We start from the raw sequence: 22122 nt of genomic DNA, 5'->3' as shown, positions 1-22122 counted from the left end.
CATGCTCATGGGTCCAATCCTACTTCTGTATCAAAGATACTCTTCAAATGTCCACTCCACAAAGCACCCCCTCATCTCTCCAACTCCTATTAATATTCTCTTCCTTGAAGTCCCAAATTAATTGCACTAAACATTATAAAGAACAGTTAGCTCTTGGGGCACATGAGTGGCTCAGTTGGTTAAGTGTCTGCCTTTGGTTCAGGTCATGATCTCAAGGTCCTGGGATCAAGCCCCACATCTGGCTCCCTGCTCAGTGGGGAGTCTGCTTCTCCCTCTGCCCCTTGCCCCATTCTCTCTCTCAAATAAACAAATATAATCTTAAAAAAATCTTTAAAAAGTTAGCTCTATCTGGCTTCATTGAAATTTATGTAGATCCCTTGGCTCCTTTTTAGGACTAGACTTTCCTAGAGTATGGCATCCATATCTGATTGGTATCCCCTGACTCAAGAATTATGCTGTGAACATGGCATGTGGATGGGTAGGCCCTGTGTAGTTTGCCATGCTCCTTCTTTATTAGGCCTTGTGGATGACTGGCCACATGTGTCCACAGACTGGTTATCTTTTCTCTTTAAACAGCTTTGTTGAGATGGAATTTACATACCATAAAATTCACCCATTGTGTGTGTATAGTGTCCCTATGTAATTTTTAATACATTTGTAGAGTTGGGAAACCATCTTCACAATCCAGTCTTAGAACATTTCCATCATCCCTCACAGTTCCCTCCTGTCCATTTAGTTAACCTGACTCCCACCTCCAGTCCCAAGCAACCACTGATCTGTTTCATGTCTGTATAGATTTGCATTTTCTGGGAATTTCATAAGAATGGAATTCTACAATATATAGTTTTTAGGGTCTGCTTTCTCTCAATTAGCATACTGTTTTTGAGGTTCATGAATGTTGTAGGAATAATCAGTAGCTTGTATCTTTTTTATTGCTTTATCCAATCAGCAGTTGATAAGCATTTGGATTGTTTGCAGGTTTTGGTTATTATGAATAATAGCGCTGTGAAATTTGCATTCAAGTCTTTTGTGGACATATGATTCATTTCTCTTGGGTAAATTCTTAACTATGGAATTGCTGGGTTGTATTGTAGTGTATGTTTAACTTTTTAAAATAGACCTAGGTTGTTATAGATCTGTTAGGGGTTGAATTGCATCACCCAAAAAGATATGTTGAAGTCCTAACCCCTAGGACCTCAAAATGTATTCTTATTTGGAAATGAGGTCATTGCAGATGTAATTAGTCAAGGTGAGGTCATTCTGGAGTAGGACTGGCTCTTAATCCTCTATTAGTAGTGTCCTAATAAGAAGAGGATAGAAAAATTTTAAAAATTATTTAAAAAAAAAAATCCAGTTGTTATTTGCTCATGGTGTTGTTGCTTGATGTCCTCTCTCCTTCAGGCCAGGTTTTGAAAGCTGAAAATGACTAATCTGCCTTCCTGCCAGCAGCAATCCTACATTTATGAACTGTATAAATGTTGTTACCACAACTTCTCTATTTGTATGCAAGGACCACATTTTAGGAACATTCATTTACGTCAAATGGCTTAATCCCAGGTATTGTTGCTCTCTTACAAACCTTTGATAAAATTAGAAAATTGTTCAGATCATTAGATGGGTCTTGAATATCATACACAATGTGCATAATGCTGCTTTTTCTCATGATTAAGATAATGAATACTTCGAGTGTTTAGGAATCATCCTACAAAGTAATGTAACAACTGCATAAATTTAATGTTAAAGGTCTTCTTCTGGCACTGATTCTTTGTTATTTGTTCTATTATTTGCTATTAAAGCCCTGCCTCAGTGAAAGGATGCGCGACTGCCTCATGTTAAAGATGTACAATTATTATCTAAGTGATGTGTGCCAATTTAAATAGGACTTGAGTATACAACATGCTGATTTCAATAGGAATTTTAAAAAGTTCTGGTCTACTGAATGAATCATATAGGACAAAAAAGGTCATTTTTTAAAAGGTAGACTTCTTCCGTCCTCTTAAATGTCTATGAAATTTATCACAGATAATATTTGAAATGGAATCTAATTGCCTAAGTATATTCTTAACCTCTATATATGACATTTTTGAGATTACTGTATTGAGACTTCTTGACTTGTGGCTCCCTTAAAATTACTTCTGTATTTGATGGATTAAGATAAGAGCAAGAAAAATGATGCAATTATAGAAAGGTGCAAGGGGTGTGAGAGAATGCAAGACAGGATTAGTATTAATTGAATTGATGCATATGATCATGGATCAGAAGGATAAATGGAGACCCTTCTGAAGAATTACCTTTTTTTTCCTTAGAAAAGTCTATAAAATACTTCTATAGGCAATTCATCTACTCCACATCCCCCTTCAGTTGACTTTCTAGGAATGCAGTTTCTCATTGTGGGCAAGCTTTCTGATCAGCATATTGTTTTCAGAAGAAAGAGATAACTTGTAAGGCTCAAAGAATAACTTGCAATTTCCTAAGAATCTTTCCTGTCACTTGAAAATCTGTTATATTCCCCTGTCCCCTGTACATGAGCCAAATTTTCATTTAAATTTCAAACTCCAAAATAAACATTTCCATGAAGAGTGCTTGCAATAAACAAAACAAAAGACAATCAAAACTCTTCCGATTTAGGCAGTTTTTAGGTAGCCTCGCTAAACACAGCTGCCACAACTTCCAATAAATACAGAACAGGATACCACCACCTGCATTTGGAGTCCTCCTTGAAAAATGCGTGTCTTCCTCCTAGTTATGAGAAAATTCCATACCAGCCAGTATGATAGCTTCTCCATATTGCAGGAAATAAATAACAGCATTACTGCATTTAACTTAACCTGACTCCTACAACTAAACATAAAACTCGTTCCACAGTAGAAGCAGAACCCCTAATTAAAATAGCATCAAAGGATACTTCCATCGAAATACTTCACACCCGAAGCCTTTAAATGGGCAAACAGACTAATAAATGCCGGCTCCAACCTAAGCTTTGGGGAGTGAGCAGCATGCCCATGACCTTGTTTGGGTGGCCAACTTTCTAACTGGGGGCTCCGCCAACCAGACGGCCGCTCTCCTGCTGTCTGCGGCTAAGCCACGAAGGTGGGAGTTTCTGTCTCTCCCACCAGCACTTCACAGCCAGTGTCCGACTCCGCCACGCAGAAGCAGGACCTCACGGCAGGGATGAGCCAGTTCCTCAGCCGCCACCGGGCCCACTCGCCGCTTGTCCCCACGTCCAGTCCCAGGAAAGCAGGTCGCTCCTTTGCTTCACGTGTGAGTAGGCGACCACCAGTTATTTATGGCAGGACGGAATATTATCCTCGTGTCACTCGGAGCCGGGGGGATGATTCGAGGGTACAAGGCCCCCATACGGCTCTCTGTGGTGGACCTTCTTCCGCGGGACCCTCGTAACCTGCCCCGAGGAACCGCCATAGCACGCGGGGGGGAAAAAAAAAAAAAAAAGAGCGCGAGCGCGCAACTGAGCATGCGCGGAAGGAGACTGGCCCTCTTGCTTTACGTCCCCCTCCAACCCCTGCCCTGCCAGCCATGCTGCGCGAGCCGCGCCGCCCTCGCTCTCTTCTCCCCGCCCCGCAGGCCCCGGGGACCAGGAGCGTTGGGTATCTGGCGCCCGTGCGTGATGACGCACATGCGCGCGAAGACGTGGGGACGCAGGCGGGCCGTAGAGAGCGTGAGTTTCCGCGTCTGTTTGGCACCCCATGCGTCGTCTGTTCTGCCGGGTGTCTCTCGCCCTTTTCCCAGGGCCGTGGCGTGGGGCGCTGAGGGGATGCGGGGCGCCAGTCGGCACTTCCCGGGGCCGCGCTGCGGGCCGGGCTGGTGGCGCGCTTCCGCATTCTGGGCACCCTGGTCAAGTCCGGGAGCCGGGTGGGTGCTTCCCGCAGCGAGTCGCCCTGGGGTCCCATCGTCTGCACAGCGGCCTCTTCTTGGGGCTGACCGCCCCGGGAACTACGTGCTGGGAGGATGGGGTTGGCTCTGTGGGAGTTTTAAAAGATTCCTTCGGAAAGCAGGAAGTTGAAAGTGACGTTGCATCAGCAACAACTTGCAGTTTCAGGCGCCGGAGGGGTAACTTTGTTTCTATGAACAAGTGTGTGGCAAACCCAATCCTAACTAAATAGTGGTATTTCTCTTAATAGGGGATAGGAAATCCGCATGTGGATTTAACCCTTTTTCTAGTCACACCTTAAAAAGCCTGTCCAAAAATGGATCACATGCTTCATTTTTCCAAACTGTGCATAAACTTTTGAAGACTCAGGATTGCTATTAGAAGGAATTTCTGCATTGTCATGATTCAGTCATCGAGTTGTGTAGGTCTTTTTGCAGGACACTCAGAGGCAGCTGGATTTTGCTGCTTTTAGTCTAAAAGTCTAATGTCTCACATTTATGTCGCTTTTTTTTTTTTTTGCCAGCTCCAATAAAGTATAAATTTAAAGACTTATAATTTGCTGCTCACATGGCAGCTTGGGGAAGCAAGTAATTTTACAAAGAAGAATAGCAATACACTCCTAATGGTACCAGGACTACTAGCATCAGCATCACCTGGGAACTTGTTGGAGATGCAAATTTTGGGGTCTTATCCCAGACTTAACCAGAAATCTATTTTAACAAGATTTGCAGTTAATCCACTGCACGTGGGTGCTAATGTGAATATTGCTGTCGTGATAAAGAGGGGAAGTCACAGAATGGAATGTGAAACCAGGTGAAGCCTTTCCTAGGTGTAAGACCTTGGGACCAGTTAAAAGTTTCTTCGTAGGGCTGTAAATATTCAGTGTGAAAAAGCAGGGAAGATAAGTTTAACACTAACACATGTAAGAAAACACTCAAAGATGAGATGTTATTTAATAGCTTGTTAGAACTGCATAAAGTTAACTACTTAGATCGTGCTGAAAGGATTTTCATGGTGTTCAATGTGAGTTGAAGTTCCTGAGTATGGTGACCATGGCTTAGAGGGCATTTTACTTGTTTATTTCTGGATTCTAATTATAGTCTATATAGTCAAGATTGTTGGATGCAGGATATTCTGTTGAAAGTTATAGCAGTATGTGCGAATACCAGTGCTATTGGGGCTGTAGTATTTTTTTTTTTTTTTTTTTTTTACAGGTTGGTTGGTTTGTTTTTTAAAATATGCCCCATGCCCAATGTGGGTCTTGAACTCACCACCGAAGATCAAGAGTTGCAGGCTCTACCAACTGAGCCAGCCAGGCCCCCTGGAACTGTAGTATTTTTAAGAATGAGATAAGTAATTGTGTTAAAAAGTAGCTTTTAATTCTTTGGCCTTTTGGTCTTTTCAGCTTAATTATACCTTCTCTTGATCCAGAACTTGGTAAACAAGTTGGGTGGATAACCAGAGATAAGCCTTAGCCATAGAGCTGAGGGGTGTCCATGACTTGCATGCAGAAGCCTAGGCTGAAGATGTTTCTGTCCTTATCTTTCTTTCCCATGTGTCATGTAGATCCAGGAAGTGGAGGAGGCCTCATGGTAACTACTCCCTATACCCCTGTTTTCTGGAAGCATCACAGGAGCTAAGTTAGCTGTGCCCTTCACCTGCTGTTTTTTTTTTGGATTGTCAGTTGCAATGTTTACTTACAACTTTTCCCTTCCCTTTTCCCCGGGGGGGGGGGGCGGGGGGGATATTTTGGATTTGAAGCAGTTGCGGAAAACCTAGACTCATTCAATTTTGAGAAGGATCAGTGCCACACCGTGGCTAAACAACATGTCACTTTGATTAGAGCACACTGCTCCTGAGCCACACCATGGCTCTTAGATACTGTGGGTGAGAGTTTTCGGATAAACATGAGTCACTTTGGATATCTGCTTCTGTGAATAAATTTGTTAATACTACCACTAAATTAACACTGTCCCATCATGAAACATTCATTTTTCAAAGGCCCTAAACAATTTTCTTGTTCTTTTTTTTAAAGATTTTATTTATTTATTTGGGAGAGAGAGAATGAGAGAGAGCACATGAGAGGGGGGAGGGTTAGAGGGAGAAGCAGACTCCCCGCCGAGCAGGGAGCCTGATGCGGGACTCGATCCAGGGACTCCAGGATCATGACCTGAGCTGAAGGCAGTCGCTTAACCAACTGAGCCACCCAGGCGCCCTCTTGTTCTCTGTGTTAAAGAGGCAGATCTATGGCAGTGGTTTTGGTCAGACCTTGTTTTGAACCCTGCCTCCACTACTTACTGCGTTCGTTAAACAAATTAACATCCTCTCGGCCTTAATTCTCTCTTTTGTAGAGTAGGAGTCATGGTGTGTGCCTACCTCAGGACACTGAATTAACTGAAAGTGCAAAGCATGTCTACCATGTGAAGGCAGAGAGACCCAATAAATGCTGCAGTTGGACAGGGGGAAAAAAGGTAGTTATCACCCCAAACCTAACTTTACCTCATTCATTTCCTCATACTATTTTTATAAATGAGGTAATTTTGTTATTACCTAACTGCACTGCTTTTCTTTTTAAATGCTAAAATCCCGAAGAGTCAAAGCTTTCACGTTGAGAGAAAGCAAACACATGGAAAAAATTAAAACTCTAAAACCTGGTAGAAAAACACTATCTTCAGTTTTATCACTGTAACAGAACAAATTCCATAAAATTGTTTCGGGTGTTTATTGGAAGGTCAAGGTCAGGGGATGATTAATATTTAAGTATCTTCAGTTAGTTAACCAGGACAGTCCACTATAGAGGGGACACTATGTTCCAGGAGGTGGAACCTCACTGAAAATATGCACTGTGCATTTATCTTCCATTTAAAAAAAAAAAAATTATCTCCTGTATTTTTGTGTATATAATATATATGAGCATGGAAAATACTTGAAAGGAGTCATACCAGGTCATAATTTTGTTTACTTGGCAATGTATTATAATATGGAGATGGGGATAAATAATCTGAACATTTATGTAAAGTTACATGGGTGCATGTATATATAAACATCCTTTAAAAAAAAAGATTTATTTATTTTAGAGAGAAAGAGAGCATAAGCAGGAGAGGGGAGAATCTCAAGCAGTCTCCATGCTGGGTCTGGAGCCTGATGCTGGGCTCCATCTCATGACCCTGAGATCACGACCTGAGCTGAAACCAAGAGTCGGATGCTCAACCGACTGTGCCACCCAGGTGCCCCTAAACATTTTTTTAAATTTATTTTTAAGATTTTGTTTATTTATTTGAGAGAGAAAGCACGAACGACTGGGGGAGGGGCAGCGGGAGAGGGAGAGAGAATCCAGGAGACTCCATGCTGAGTAGGGAGCCCAACACAGCTGGATTTCACAATCAGGAGATCATGACCTGAACAGAACTCAAGAGTCGGACACTTAACTGACTGAGCCACCCACGCGCCCCTAAACATTCTTTTAAAAAACCATTTAAAAGATAAATAAAAGCCATTTAAAAGATAGAAATGATGCTTTAAGAAGATAGATTTCCTGGGGTGCCCGGGTGGCTCAGTTGGTTGAGCGACTGCCTTCGGCTCGGGTCATGATCCTGGAGTCCCGGGATCGAGTCCCACATCGGGCTCCCTGCTCGGCGGGGGGTCTGCTTCTCCCTCTGACCCTCCCCCCTCTCATGCTCTCTGTCTCTCATTCTCTCTCTCGCAAATAAATAAAAAAAAAAAAAAAAGAAGATAGATTTCCTTTTATGCTTTAGTTCTAGTCGCATAAACAGTGGTCCTTAGATTTTTTTTTTTTTTTTAAGCAGGGAACCCTTTTTAGCAGAATCTTACCCAAAAAGCTCAGGAGCTGAGAGGCTTTAAGAGAGGTTGAAGGGCACAGTTCTGCTTGCTGGTGCTCATCTTGAACTTTTTGCAGTGATACTCCAAGGCATGTCCCCAGAACCCTGGAGTCCAGGGCACTGGGTATGAAACTCTTCATCTGTGGGATAGAAATCGTCAAGAGACAGTTATATCTAAAAAGTCATGGCATTAAGAATTATTGTGAATGGGATTCGCAAACTTGTTCTGAAGACAATTCCCAGGATTTTTGGCAATGTCAAATGTATGTGTAACTTCTCATGCAGAGGAGTGAGTGGTTATTTAAAAAAAAAAAAAAAAAAGGAAAAGATCCAGTCTTCAATATGACCCATTTTTTTACAAAAAAGAGGAGTTCTATGAATGCTTTTTGAGAAATCATCTGTTTTTTTTTTTTGATCCCTCTAAGCCGTGACAGCTGTATCACTGTTAAAGCTATTTAATATTTTAACTGGATATTGTTTAGCATTACAGATGACTCAAGGGAAAAGAAACAAGAGGTCAATGGAAATATATTACCTGTGTTTACTGTCCCTCTGTTTTTTTGTTGTATGAAAGCAGCTGGTTTGCAATTTGTATGGTAAAGGATTTTTCTTAAAGAGTTAATTTTTAGTTAATAGTGAGCTTTCATAAGAAAAATAATCTCAAACACTAAGTATTTGTAAGGTTGTTATTAATAGGGGTAGTAGTAATATCACATTTGTCTTTTTTCACACATTGAGCAGGGTTTCCTGGTGACAGCTGGAGTGTGGGGGAGGGGGAGTCACTTTCAGTCAGCCTGCTGCTCGGTGCAACATCATGATGGCCATAGTTCAAAGCCTGTGGGATAATTTTGGCTGTATTCAGAGAATAAAATGTGTCAAATTTCTGGGAAGCAATAGATAGTGCAGAAGAGCCATATAAGAGCCCTTTGGGATCTAGATGATAGTCAACTAACAATGTGTGCATTCAGGTTTGCGTGTTGGTGTTATTTTACCATCTAGTTTCTTGGACGTTGTTACATGCACATCATAATTATAAAGCAATAAAGTCTAGTTCCATGGGGGGAAAGGCTCATTACTTTATGGAGAGGAAGGGAGATTGGAAAACAAACTTTGGGAGTGTGCTACGTGCTTTCACATAATATGCTATTTCATTTATTCTTCACAATGACTCCAGTAAGTAAGTAGAATTTTTCTCATCTATGGATAAAGAAGCAGAAGCTCAGCGGGATTGATTATATGATTTGCCTAAGGCTACATGCTAGTAAACGATGGCATCCATATTTGACCCCAAATCTGGCTTCAGCTCCAGGAATGTTCTCATTATACCAACAGCTGTTTCTGCATGGTGTAAACTTGCTTATGCATTTTTAATCCAAAGTCACAATATCAGGATAGTTATGAATGAAATTTAATACATATTACAATGACTTCAACCTTATAAATAATATATAGGGGAGTGTGTATGTGTCTGTGTAGGGTCTGTGTGTGTTGGCAGCTACTTCTAATTTTGGATTTTTTTTTTCCCTTGAGGGATTCTCTTGGGCAACACTGAAACTTTGCTACGTTTTTTTATGTTACAAATACTAGCAATTTGCAGTCATGTGGTTGTAATGAATCAGTTTGATTCTAAGTTGGAACCAATGTAGGAATAAATATTGTGCATACTTCCCACCTAGTCCCTTCCTTTCTACCAAAGTATTCAAGATTTACTCGTTTCTTTCAAGGTATGTTAATTTTGTATTAATAAGGGACCTTTTGGCTTTCCAAATTTTTAGCTTATAGCTATTATGTCCACCAAGTGATGACTTAAATCCTTTTATTTTTGTGAGATTACTCTCCTGCTTTTGATTATGAGTTTCACGGATCATTTCATCTCCTTTTGCATTGCCCACAGGATAATGGCTGCCCAGTATTTTCATTCTTTATCCCACACCCCATACAAAACCTTAAAACTTATTTTTGCTATTGTCTAAACATTCCGTGCACCTTTATATGCATTCCTGTTTTCGTTATCACACCATAATGTCTCTGTTTGTATTTCTGCTCTCTAGGCTTCTAGGCTGTGGTTGCCTGAAAGGACAGTACCTCTCCCTTCATAGGCATTCCTATTTATTAAATGAAAGAATACAGACAGTGAGATATAAAATTATCTGCTTAATGCTTTTACTGCTATAGTTTCACATTCATTGATTTTCTTCTCTGGGGCTTATAATTAGAGAAATGTGATGAATTACAGGATGGTGGAACAAAGGGATAAACCCACAGAAAAGCATGCAGGATAATTCCATGATCTTTCTTTTTTTTTAAAGATTTTATTTATCTGACAGAGAGAGACAGAACACAAGCAGGGTGAGTGGGAGAGGGAGAAGCAGGCTTCCCACTGAGCAGGGAGCCCGATGTGGGGCTCGATCCCAGGACCCTGGAACCATGACCTGAGCCGAAGGCAGACGCTTAACGACTGAGCCACTCAGGCGCCCCTCCATGATCTTTCTTAATAGCCTTTAAGAAGGCTATCAGGTTGAAGGAACCTCTTAATTTCTTTCCTCCTTCTTTCCTTTCCTTTTTTTTTTTTTTTTGTAGGTGAATCTAAATGATTCATTGTCTCAAAGTCTAGTCAGAAGTGTTCAAGTGACAACATTTTATTAAATGTAGAGAGTAATCTTATTTTCAATGAAGAACAAAGGCAAGGAGTATGTTTTGAAAATCAGTAATTAGATGTATTCTTTTAAAAACAACCTTATATAAACAAAAGACAAATTTTAGACCATACATTTTTCCTTCTGTGATTACATTTTTCATCCAGTGTCCAAGTTTAGACACTTAGTTTATGGCTTTAAGAGGACTTTGCCTTATTTATGCAGAAGTTGGCTCTTGTACTCCCATCCTTAGCTGGGTGTGCTCTTCTTTCTCTGGTGATAGCATGGCCATAGCAGACCTTTGCTACCATTTATATACACAGCATGTTTTGGTTCTCCCATGGGCTAGAGTGCTGTACCAGGAGACAATGAGAGTTAGTAATGCTTGAAATAGACTAGAATCTGCTTGCTAGCCCTTTGCAAGTGTAGTGGTTTGGGTAGCGTTTTGAAAACAAAGGAAAGTAGGTTAACTGTGGTATCGGGATAGCTTATTCAAGAACAAGAGATTTACTGGAAGTCTATGGATAAGCTCAGGGAATAGACAGAAAAGCAAACAACCAAGCCTTGGTAAAGGGTAATAGCTAGGTGAGCTCTCAAGGGTTGGGTAGACTTGGTGGACTTGGACAGTACTTTAAGTTTAAAGCTCTATCCACTCCAGATGTTGTTGGTCTTAGTGTCTCTGCACAAGTTTTAGATTCCAGGGAGAGAGTTATTATGTCAGCTCTGGTCACTATCACCCTTGAGTCAGTGTGGGAAAGGGCACCTTTGATTGTTGGTCCTTCCCAGGACCATATCCAGTGAGGGTGGGAGGCAGCTTCCTGTTCCTGAAAGAATGAGGTATTGTTGCTGCTGGGCAGGCCAAAACTCCAAGCTGCCCCCACCACCCAGTGATTAGTGGACGTCCTATGTGCTTTGTGGGAACATGAACAGCATCTCTGAAGTCAGCCATGCTCATCTCCCTCTTGACTAGTTCTTGTGCTGGGAGGATTTCAGTCACATACATAATTCACTAACAGTTCTTACACAGAGATTTAGTGGGGGGATGGCTATCATTTTTTTCATTAACTTTAGGCAGATAAACGAAGAAATCTGGTGTGGAGCAAAGGTGAGCATGGAATTGCTCGAATCCTCCTGAAGGGAGTGATGGTGGGTGCTGGCATTGCTGCTCCACGTGCGTCTCCTGGTTATGGGCCTACGTCTGAGTGGCTGTCAGTCGGAGAACTTTAATGAGCCCTCATTACACTAAGATGTGTAGTCTGTGAGAGAAGGAACCGGCTTATGATTGATATTGGAAATCATAAGTGCTGATGGATCAGAATTGGAGTTGACACTAATTCACCTCACCATGGAGCAAAAGTCAAGATTATATACAAAATCCAGTAGTTTCATTTTTACCTGTATAAAGATAATCTAATCATTTCTGTTAAGACTGTAACACTTTAAAAAGGTGGAAAAAAATGAAAACCTTGTCATCTGACATATTGAGATTTTTTTAATCCTAAAATGGAGGCTCATTAAATTCTCAAATTATCAGATAATGTTGACAGAAACTCTGGTTTGAGACTTTATTATAAAATTTAATTAAAAAATGATTTCTGCTTTCATATACCTTCCACATACCCCATCATATTGTTTTTAAAATGTATGTATACTTGAATCATATGCAGTTTAAAAATAATGGATCACAGGAAGCCCAGAAAAATGATAATCGGTTACTAAGTTGTAAAAATACTTTAAAGCTATTTAGAATCTTTAATCTTCAGTCTTATTTTAGTTTATTTGTTTACATGGATAAAAGCACTATTATTTCCCAACTTACAATTTTATATATGTAATCTTATTTAATCCTTGCAAAACCAAACGAGCCTGCCTCATGTCCTTTTGCAGGTGAGAAACTGGCAAACAAATTTCTAAGGCATATTGTAGAATTTTTAGCAAAGACCATGCCCTTAACTACTGTCCTATACTGCATACGTTAATATTGCTGCCCCCATGTATCTTTTTGACAAAAAGCATTGGGACATTTCTCCTCCCAAAGCCTATCTGTTTACCCTGTTCCCTGACAACTTCTTTATGTTCGGAAACTGTTCAGATGTGTTGTTATTAGCCATCACCTTGAGCTTGTGTTTGCTGTGAATGTTCCTTCATTGCAGCAATATGCCCTGTGAAGCCTTTTGTCCTTTGTGTCTTCTTAGAGTAGCCTGACAGCCTTTCATGTTGAGCTCAGCAAGATTGCTTTTCATTTAACAAAGCTGAGTGTTGCTTTCTAGGTGAAAAATAATTAAATGGTTTTAAAAGATGTATTTGATTAACTGGAAGCTGATGTGTGTAAATTAATTATACCTGTAATGATGTCACAGCCTTGTCTTTTGTTATTAACCAGGTAATTGACCAGAAGTTTGGAAGCTTATTGTAACTGACAGTTAGTGGTTTGACCTTGTATGCTGTCTAGAAGTGAAACATGCACAATGCATGTAAATGCAGTTTTTTTCATTGAGCTGCGTGTATTGTCAGAGCATCTGATCTTGCGTTCTTAGTTTTACTCTTCCCTCTTTGCTGAAATTGGTACACTCAAACTATATATTATACTGATTTCTCTGACGAAAAGCATCTGGCCAAACACAAGTGTGGTCTATGTCCTTGACTAATTATAATCAGAGATAAACATTGGCACATTAAGGAAATGTGGTCAAGTAAACAACTGCCAAAATTAAAGGAATCTTGATTTTAAATTCCACGTGAAGGAAGGTAAAACAACTTTTGGTAGAGAAGACATAAAGGGGAAAGGTAAGGGCATATTTGATAGGTTGAGAGAGAGAGTTTGTCCCCTCTTACTCTAATTTGTCTGAGAAAGGTCAGGGCACATGGTATTCTAAATCTTTGAGTGATGGGAGCCTCTAGCTTCGGTGAGTTTGGTTAAAAGATAGGATTGTAGGAGTGAAACATGGAGTGAAGTGTGGTAATAATGACTGACAAGCAGCAGTTCTTAAGTTAGCCAGCCTGCCTCCCATACACTTTACACTGGCCTTATAGCAGCTCTGCTGGGATGAGACGTAGGCATTCCTGAAATCACCATGCTGTGCAAAATCATGCGGTAAAACCACAGAGTTTATGGTGCAAATAGATGGTGGCAGGAGCAAAACACTCACAAAACTTTGTCAGTGGTACATTTAAAAAAAAAAATAAAATGGTAGCACAGTTACACATGTTAAGTGGTTAAGACATACAAAAATACTACAATAAATACGGCATGTTGCTTTCCAAAAATCCTGAACTGTGCTAGTGAAAGTGGTTGTCAGGGGATTGCAACTTGTGAATTATTGTCAAGTGGTAGAATAAGGATTATCTGGAATTGGGAGGCAAGTTGTAATTGCAGATGTGAATGGGTATAACTCCTAAAATACTCTCCGAACTTAGGTAGCTGGTAGATGTTTGAGGTGTGTGAGTATGTGCATTTGGTGAATTTCTTTGTAGTTTGCTTCAGCTGGGTGCAGTGTTCTGCTTTCATCTAATGCTTTTTGCAGATGAAATCACACATAATCAAATGGGAAATTTGCATTCTGCTTCAGTTGTTCCCTGATATATTAATTGCATTTGAACAAATTTGCTTGTTACAAAACAAGCACTATAGCAGAACTGACCAGACTAATTAACTTACACTTCTCTAATACAGTTCAAGCATTTATGCTAACAGCACATGCATGCTGTTTCCTTTCTTAGAAATATCTTCCCTCCTTTTATCTTTCAAAGCCTGGTGCAGGCGAGGAAGCTTCATTAAGGTATTCTCTGAATTGGATTGACTTAACATTTCTATAATTGGCACATATTTGTACATTATTTGCCTATTTCCAAAAAGTGTTGGGTTTAGAAATGACACAAGACACAAGTAAAGGGGGGATAAACAACAAAATGGCTAAGTGGTTCTTAGCAGAAGAAAGCATATCCATTTATTAGGAGAAATTAAGTTTTTTCTAGCTCTGATGGGATTTTGCACAAGGAATAGTAAGTTTGATTGTATAATGTGAAGTTGATTCCTATGTGGCAGTCCCTTGGGGGAGATCGATGTCAAGGCTTCAAATAATATGAAGGTGCATTTCTGTAACAGTCATTCTTCAAAGGCAAAGTGACATGATGTGACCATGCAGCTTTTGGAGATTTGGTAAAACACAGGGCTATAAGTTGGGATAGTGATCCTTTATTCCAGCAATTCTTAAAAGGTAGAAAAGATATTTTTGCTTCTACATGACTTCATTCTCAGATTAAACCTTACTTTGTAGGATAGGACTGCAGGTGTGTGTGTGTGAAAGAATGCCAAGCAGGGTGCATTTCACTGCCCCTCCCCCCCAACCCACCTTTCCAGAGGCCTTCCCAGCAAGGTACCTGGCCCTGGTGGGAGAAAGTCAGAGAAGACATGGAGGCTTTTGTTCCTCAGCTTCTCTGTTTGTATAGCATGTATATTCCAAAATGAGAAAAAATGACATTTGGGTTATTGTTACTTTTTTGTTTTTAACTTGATTCTTAAATTGATTTTTTTCTTGTTTCCATTGGCTCTGTGATAATTAACCAAAAGAGGTGGGGTATTTGAATGTTACTTTGTACTACTCTCTTAAATATAGATCTACAAATTGACTTGTATCAAGAAAACAATTAGATTTGATAGAGTAAAAGTTTTCTGTAGTAAGATTTTCTGTGTTTGAAATATTTTCAAAATACATATACATTTTGACATGTTTAGTGGAAGTCACCAACTGCCCTTTCTTGGGAAAGACTATTCTTCAGGCTGAGGTTATGCCCTTCCTAATTTTTTTGGTGGTTAAAGTATCATATCTCTTATTAAAAGACAGTGGGGTGACTTCCTGTTTCAGCTCTGACATGTGTAGAGTTTAGAAGTTGTTACCCTGGTCCTCACAACAGGACAAAGGCTGAACAACCTGAAAATCAAGACTTCTTAGATCCATCAGAGAACTGAGGACATAGGCAAACTCACTCCCAAATCTGAAGAGGCTTATATCGAGAATCATAGACAAATTTGTGTAGGGGAGGAAAAATTCTGTTCCCTTCTATGCTCCTGGGTTCTCCAGTTGGAGCCCTGTAAACCTGACTGACAAAACACACATCAACAAAAGAAAAACAACTTTATTAGCATTTGGGGGTACACAGAGATGAATAACTCAAAGGGATGGTTAGAACTTGGGCTTATATAGCATCTTAACAAAAGAATAGTACTTTTTTGCATGCATCCCGATGTTTATAGCAGCAATGTCCACAATAGCCAAACTGTGGAAAGAGCCAAGATGTCCATCAACAGATGAATGGCTAAAGAAGATGTGGTATATATATACAATGGAATATTATGCAGCCATCAAAAGGAATGAGAGCTTGCCATTTGCAACGACGTGGATGGAACTGGAGGGTATTATGCAGAGCGAAATAAGTCAAACAGAGAAAGACATGTATCATATGACCTCACTGATATGAGGAATTCTTAATCTCAGGAAACAAACTGAGGGTTGCTGGAGTGGGGGGTGGGGTGGGAGGGATGGGGTGACTGGGTGATGGTCACTGGGGAGGGTATGTGCTCTGGTAAGCGCTGTGAACTGTGCAAGACTGTTGAATCTCAGATCTGTACCTCTGAAACAAATAATGCAATATATGTTAAGAAAGAAAAAAAGAAGAAGAAGAATGTAGCAGGAGGGGAAGAATGAAGGGGGGGAAATCAGAGGGGGAGAAGAACCATGAGAGACGATGGACTCTGAAAAACAAACTGAGGGTTCTAGAGGGGAGAGGGGTGGGAGGATGGGTTAGCCTGGTGATGGGTATTGGGGAGGGCACGTTCTGCATGGAGCACTGGGTGTTATGCACAAACAATGAATCATGGAACACTATATCTAAAACTAATGATGTAATGTATGGGGATTAACATAACAATAAAAAAAATTTAAAAAAAAGAATAGTACTTTTTTGGAGAAGTACTTTTGGACAAGACAAAAAGGACTTTGAGTTTCTATAGGAGGCATATATGTGGGGGAACTAATGGAAGATACAGACTAGTTAGTAAAGTTTGTTATGTAGATTCCACAGGTGGCAGATCAAAGGTTGTCCCTAGTGATTAACTTTTGTCCTTCCTGGTAGATAGGGACGGGAACACCTGTAAATTCGTGTCCTGCTGTTAGGTAAATGAGAGGGCAAAGACCTTTACTTATATCTGCTTCTTCTCAGTTGCCTTCAGCTCAGAAAAAATGGTTATGCCAGGTAACATATATTGGTGGCATATTCTGCTACCCTGTGATTAGCTTACCTGGATCTGGGTCCACTGAAGGTAGTAACTAGTAGGACCATTTAAATGGTAATTTCAGTGACTTTCTGGAGCCTAAGTGTAGGCTACTTTGAGAGTTAAAAACACTCAACTTTTCTGCAGAGACAAACCTGACTCATAACTTCATTTGAAGAACAGGGACTCTGGAGCTAGATTTTATTGTGGTTAAAATTTCTGCTCATCTATAAAATGGGGAAATAATAATAATAATACCTGTTTAATAAAGTTTAGAGGACTGAATGAGACACGTGAAATAACAAAACTAAGACCATTTAGTAATGAGTTTGGTATCTTTATCCAAAGGAAAACAATCCATGGATTTGGGGGCAGGCAATACAATACTCAACAAGCAGTGGATCACTCTTCCCTGGGGATTTTGGGCAAGAGAGAATGGTATAGGATATTAGAAGAGGCAATGTGGAAACAGGGTATGGTTGGCTAGGGGGTGAGGGATTTCCTTATGAGGCTGGCAGGTCCTGTTTTCTAGAGTAAGATGAGCTACCTAAAACCAAAAATGGAGGATTGGTGTTAGTGTTTAGATTTCCTTGACAGTGAGGCCTTTCTTGTAAGTATAGACTGACTACGGTTTAGGTTTGTGATATGGGCTGGGCCATTGGTACGGCCTCCATCTGTGGGTCCAGATCTACGAATTAACTTTATCAGATAATAGCACACATGTAAGGTTTGAGAGCAGTACTACCAAAGATGAACTAGTAATATGTGTGTGTAATGGTAGGCAGTGATTTGACTTTTCTTTTAGACCTGTATTTTAGAAAAACTATCAAGCAGTAGAAAATGAGTATTTCTGTTTTAAGTAATTAAAACAATAGCTAAGATTTAATGAGTGTTTACTGTGTGCTTGACATTATTTTAAGCACTTTGATGTTTTCAGTCATTTAATATTTACAAGAATCCTAGGATCATGTTTAGCTATTGTACTTACAACCCCGTTTTACGTAGCGGGAAGCTGAGGCTTACTTTAGGTGACTTGCGTAAGTTCTCACAGCACTTCATGCTAACGCCAGTCTGTGGGACCAATTTGGACTCTGGAGCGTGTGCTCTCAATCCCCAAGATACCCTGAAAACATGGAGTTTGGAGGAAATGATAATAGGTTCTGGTGACATCCTATTGACAGTGGTGGGCCATCCATTCTGAGAGCAGTGTGGGACATGAGTGCTGTGGTCAGGGAGCCTGTCAGTGAGGAGCCTGGATGAGAGCTGGGCTCTGCGACTGAGGAGGAATTGAATGGGTTGGGAGGAATGGGGGGGCGGGGGAATGTGTCCTGGGTCCGGGAGTGATGCCAGCAGGGCCCTGCCCACATGCCCTTCATGCATTCTGATAGACTTCTAGCCTCCAAGACCTGCAGTTCTTTGCCTGAGTGCTTTCTCTGGCCCCTGTCGCTTGCTTTGCCTGCTGTGGCGAGCCACAAGTGACAGGGACTTAAGGCAGACCCTCAGCCCTTTGGGTGATAGCACTGGGGCATATCTATACTAGCTCCCAGATTTCCCAGTGAAATTAAGCCCCAGGCACCCATCATGACGGCTTGCTTGATAATGCACACAGTTTTGGCTGTTTTGCCTTCCCTGTTTTGCTTTCCCACTCCTCTACTAGTCAGTTGCCTCCTAAATAAATTACCATAAATCCCAAGTGTGTCACCTCCAAAATAAATTACTTGCACAGAGACCCTTGTCTTAGCGTCTGCTTCTTGGTGAAGCCCAAACAATGTATAATAATACCAAAACAAACTGCTGTAATCATCAAGAGTGTGCTAATTAAATCCTCATAGCAACCCCTTTTACAGATGGGGAAACCAAGGCTTGGATTGATGAGCTAGTTTGCTCAGGGTGACTAACATAGCTAATAAACAGAACAGCTGGGTGATCTGATCTAAGGCAGCCCTCGTAACCACCGCTTTTGCTGAGCAAAGACTTAGAGACAAGCATGACCTGATCGGGAAAGTAGGCACAGAAGAGTAATAGAAAATAAGGTCAAGAGGGCACGTTCTGCATGGAGCACTGGGTGTTATGCACAAACAATGAATCATGGAACACTATATCTAAAACTAATGATGTAATGTATGGGGATTAACGTAACAATAAAAAATTAAAAAAAAAAAAGAAAAAGAAAATAAGGTCAAGTACTCAGTGTTTTAAGTTTAATAATTACAGGGGCCTAAGGGGAGGGTCTCTTGTTCTGCCATTACAAAGCTGCACAAAGAGGTTCTTCCTTTTAGTGGTTGCTTGGGTTGGATTTATGAAATCAGAAGGCCCCCACATTATCTAGACTTTGGCACGTTGGTGATTTTCCAGAGTTAGGAAAGTGCAGGGAGGAACAAGGCCTGACTGCCCTTCTCAGGGGCCACCATCCTGGTCTTGCACATGCATGTGCACGATTCTGGGCAGGTTTATAGTGGAGGGGACCTTTACACTGCCCCTCTTTCCTGATGATCTTATCCCTGAGAAATCTAAGGCAAGGTGACTTAAGAGGCCCTGTGTCTGTGTATGATTTTCTGAGCGGCCCTCCCCGATTCCACTGAAATTGTTTGAAAGCCATCCAGCAAATGGGCAGCGGTAATGGAGTAGAAGGATCTGTGTGCATAGAAGGACTCCTGCTTACTACAGAATCATGTTCTGCAAAAGCAGGGTAATTCTGTAGAACTATTTTGTGTTTCTCTAAATCTACATCCTTTATCACCCTGTGGGGGTGAAGCACTGTTGCTTCTCTCATTATGTGCATGGAATAATCAGAGCAACTTTTGTTTTTTTAAGATTTATTTATTTTAGAGAGGGGAGGCAGGGAGAGGGAGAGAGAGCCTCAAGCAGACTCTGCTGAGTGTGGAGCCCGACATGACACTTGATCCCATGACCCCGAGATCCCGACCTGAGCCAAAACCAAGAGTTGGGTGCTCAACCGACTGCACCACCCAGGCGCCCCAGAGCATCTTCTTATCTCGTTGGAAACAAGAAACAGTTGTATGCACTTTGTCTTTTTCTTTCTCTGAGCCTAATTCTGCCTCGCCTATGGTAGATGGTCAGTATGTTGTTTGTTGACTGATCGCATAGGTGACCTTGTTAAAATTTAGCCTCTTCCAGGCTGAGAAGGAGTTAAACTTTCTTCTGCCAGGCCGAATGGATGGATTTCTCCCTGTGTGTGCATCTCTGTGTCTCTTTCTCCATCTGTATATCAGTCTCCGTGTTTGATGCATGTGTTTGGGGAAGATAGATCAGTCTTATGACTAGACTCATACTTTCTGAGCTTTATGTGCCACAAAGCAGCTTGATGATCCAACTCAGCCTGAAGAAATGGCCCATTCCAGAGGCTGGTGCTCTTGGACACTCAGAACCCCAAAGCAAGGAGCAGACCTAGGCTGAGTAAAACCAGGACAGCTAGCAGAAGTTGGGGACAGAGTGCTATCTCATCAAGAATAGTTTCTCTGGTTCCTTTTATTTATTTATTTTTTTTTTTTTTTAAGATTTTATTTATTTGACAGAGAGAGACAGAGAGAGAGGGAACACAAGCATGGGGAGTGGGAAAGGGAGAAGCAGGCTTCCCGCCGAGCAGGGAGCCCGATGCGGGGCTCGATCCCAGGACCCTGAGATCATGACCTGAGCTGAAGGCAGTCGCTTAACCAACTGAGCCACCCAGGCGCCCCTCTCTGGTTCCTTTTAATCTTCACTATGCTTTTGACCTGAAGTTTTCACATTGCTGGGGGGAATCCCCAGAATATTGCTCAGCATGACCAAGGCTTTGTCTTTTCCTTTCACTTTGACAAAATCCCTGGTTCCTTGGAATGTATGGTGAATCTTAATTTCCTCTATTCTGTGTAAATAAATTGGCACCCATAGCTCTTCTGTTGTTACTCTTCTTGAAACTATTTTAAAGCATTTCCTAAATCTGAAGTTCCTTTCCTGAGTCTTTTGCCTTTATGTGAAGCCAGCTCATTGTTCCCCAAAGCAGAGACTTTTCCACAAGTTTGATGACATGTGGCCCCATGATAGAGCCAGAGGAGACAATGATCTTGATTCTCTCATTCCTAGAAGGGGTTGGCCTAGTTCTGCAGCCTCAGCCCAAGTACTACTTCAAGAGTTATCTCTTGACCAAGATCACTGAGTCAGATGGGACAGTGGAGGAGCTCCGGGCTCTGGTAGACAGTGAGGGCAGGACAGAGACCCAGTAACCCATCAAGATAATCCATGATCACCAACACTTTCAGCCCTGGGTGAAGCCTTTACCCATCCTCAGTCAGTCCCTAGTGAAGTAGAAAAACTTGGTTTTTGTTGTGATAGTGTTGGTGGCTTTCTGTGTTTTCTTGTTTTATCTTTTACTTCTTCAGCCTTTCTGTCCTCTTTCTTAATGGTGGGGCCGGGATGGAAGCTGATGTCTTCTTTTTAAACTTGTGTACTTTCTACTGCACCATATTCCCTCTTAGGTGAAGCTGATGGAACCTTTGCCTTAAGCACTCTGAATCTTATCACTTCCTAAATATTAAGAATCCACAGGAAAGAACAGATTATCAGGTCCTGACCTGACAGTTTCTTTTGGTGATTCCATTTATTGCAGTGGGCATGTATTTCTGTGGCTCAGAGTAGATGATTGTATTATTTGAAATCACTTTCCCATCTTTAATTGAAACTACTCTTTTCATAGCTACCACCTAGCTCTGCCTCAGTTATTTTTGTGTGTATAAAATAAATTTTATTGGGCGCCTGGGTGGCTCAGTCGTTAAGCGTCTGCCTTCGGCTCAGGTCATGATCCCAGGGTCCTGGGATCGAGTCCCACATCGGGCTCCCTGCTCGGCAGGAAGCCTGCTTCTCCCTCTCCCACTCCCCCTGCTTGTGTTCCTGCTCTCGCTGTGTCTCTCTCTGTCAAATAAATAAATAAAATCTTTAAAAAAAAAAAAAAAAAAAGAAAATAAATTTTATTAAAATATCTGTATGCAGCGGCTCCAGAAATTCTGATGGCTCTAGAATTTCTGTATTTAAGGGTCTCAGAAGTAGAAATCTGATTGGAAGTGGGGTGCAGGTTTGGGGGCTAGTAACTAGGGGATGCCTTGAAGCTGTGTTTTATAGCAAGCATGCTGTTTTTAATTAGATTTATGTTAATTTAAGGGGGGATGATCATGAAGATTAACTTTCTCCGCCAGTGGACACTGTCTCCATATTTCTGAACTATGCAAGTCTTACCCATTTTTTTTTCCAATCTTGCTAACATTCCCTTCTGCCCTCAGCAACTTTATGGTTTAAGCCCCAGAATTTCTTCACATTGGTTTGTTTTCTAGGAATTTTACTTTAAGATGCCTTTTACTTCTTTTGAAGTGTTAAAAACATAATTGTCTCCTTATAATAATTTTTTTTAAAGAGACATTGTATTTCAGTGACCCTCATTGTTGAAAGCAATATCTAACTTAAAATGTATTGCTCTGCCTTATTGCTCTTGGTGAG

At 41.0% G+C, this 22122-nt stretch overlaps 1 protein-coding gene across 2 annotated transcripts in view; it reads left to right on the top strand.

Annotated features, from left to right (window-relative positions):
* The first annotated feature begins 1354 nt into the window (after positions 1–1354).
* Positions 1355–22122, top strand: part of RHBDD1 (rhomboid domain containing 1) — a 122818-nt gene continuing 102050 nt past the window's right edge. For both annotated transcript variants that reach the window (XM_032401028.1, XM_032401039.1), the window contains exon 1: positions 1355–3676. The gene's annotated coding sequence lies outside the window, so the exon portion shown is untranslated. The remainder of the gene's footprint in view (positions 3677–22122) is intronic.

Source organism: Phoca vitulina, unplaced genomic scaffold (genome assembly GCF_004348235.1).
Source record: "Phoca vitulina isolate PV1807 unplaced genomic scaffold, GSC_HSeal_1.0 scaffold1, whole genome shotgun sequence".
NCBI lineage: Eukaryota > Metazoa > Chordata > Mammalia > Carnivora > Phocidae > Phoca > Phoca vitulina.
This window is presented reverse-complemented; position numbering and strand designations above follow the sequence as displayed.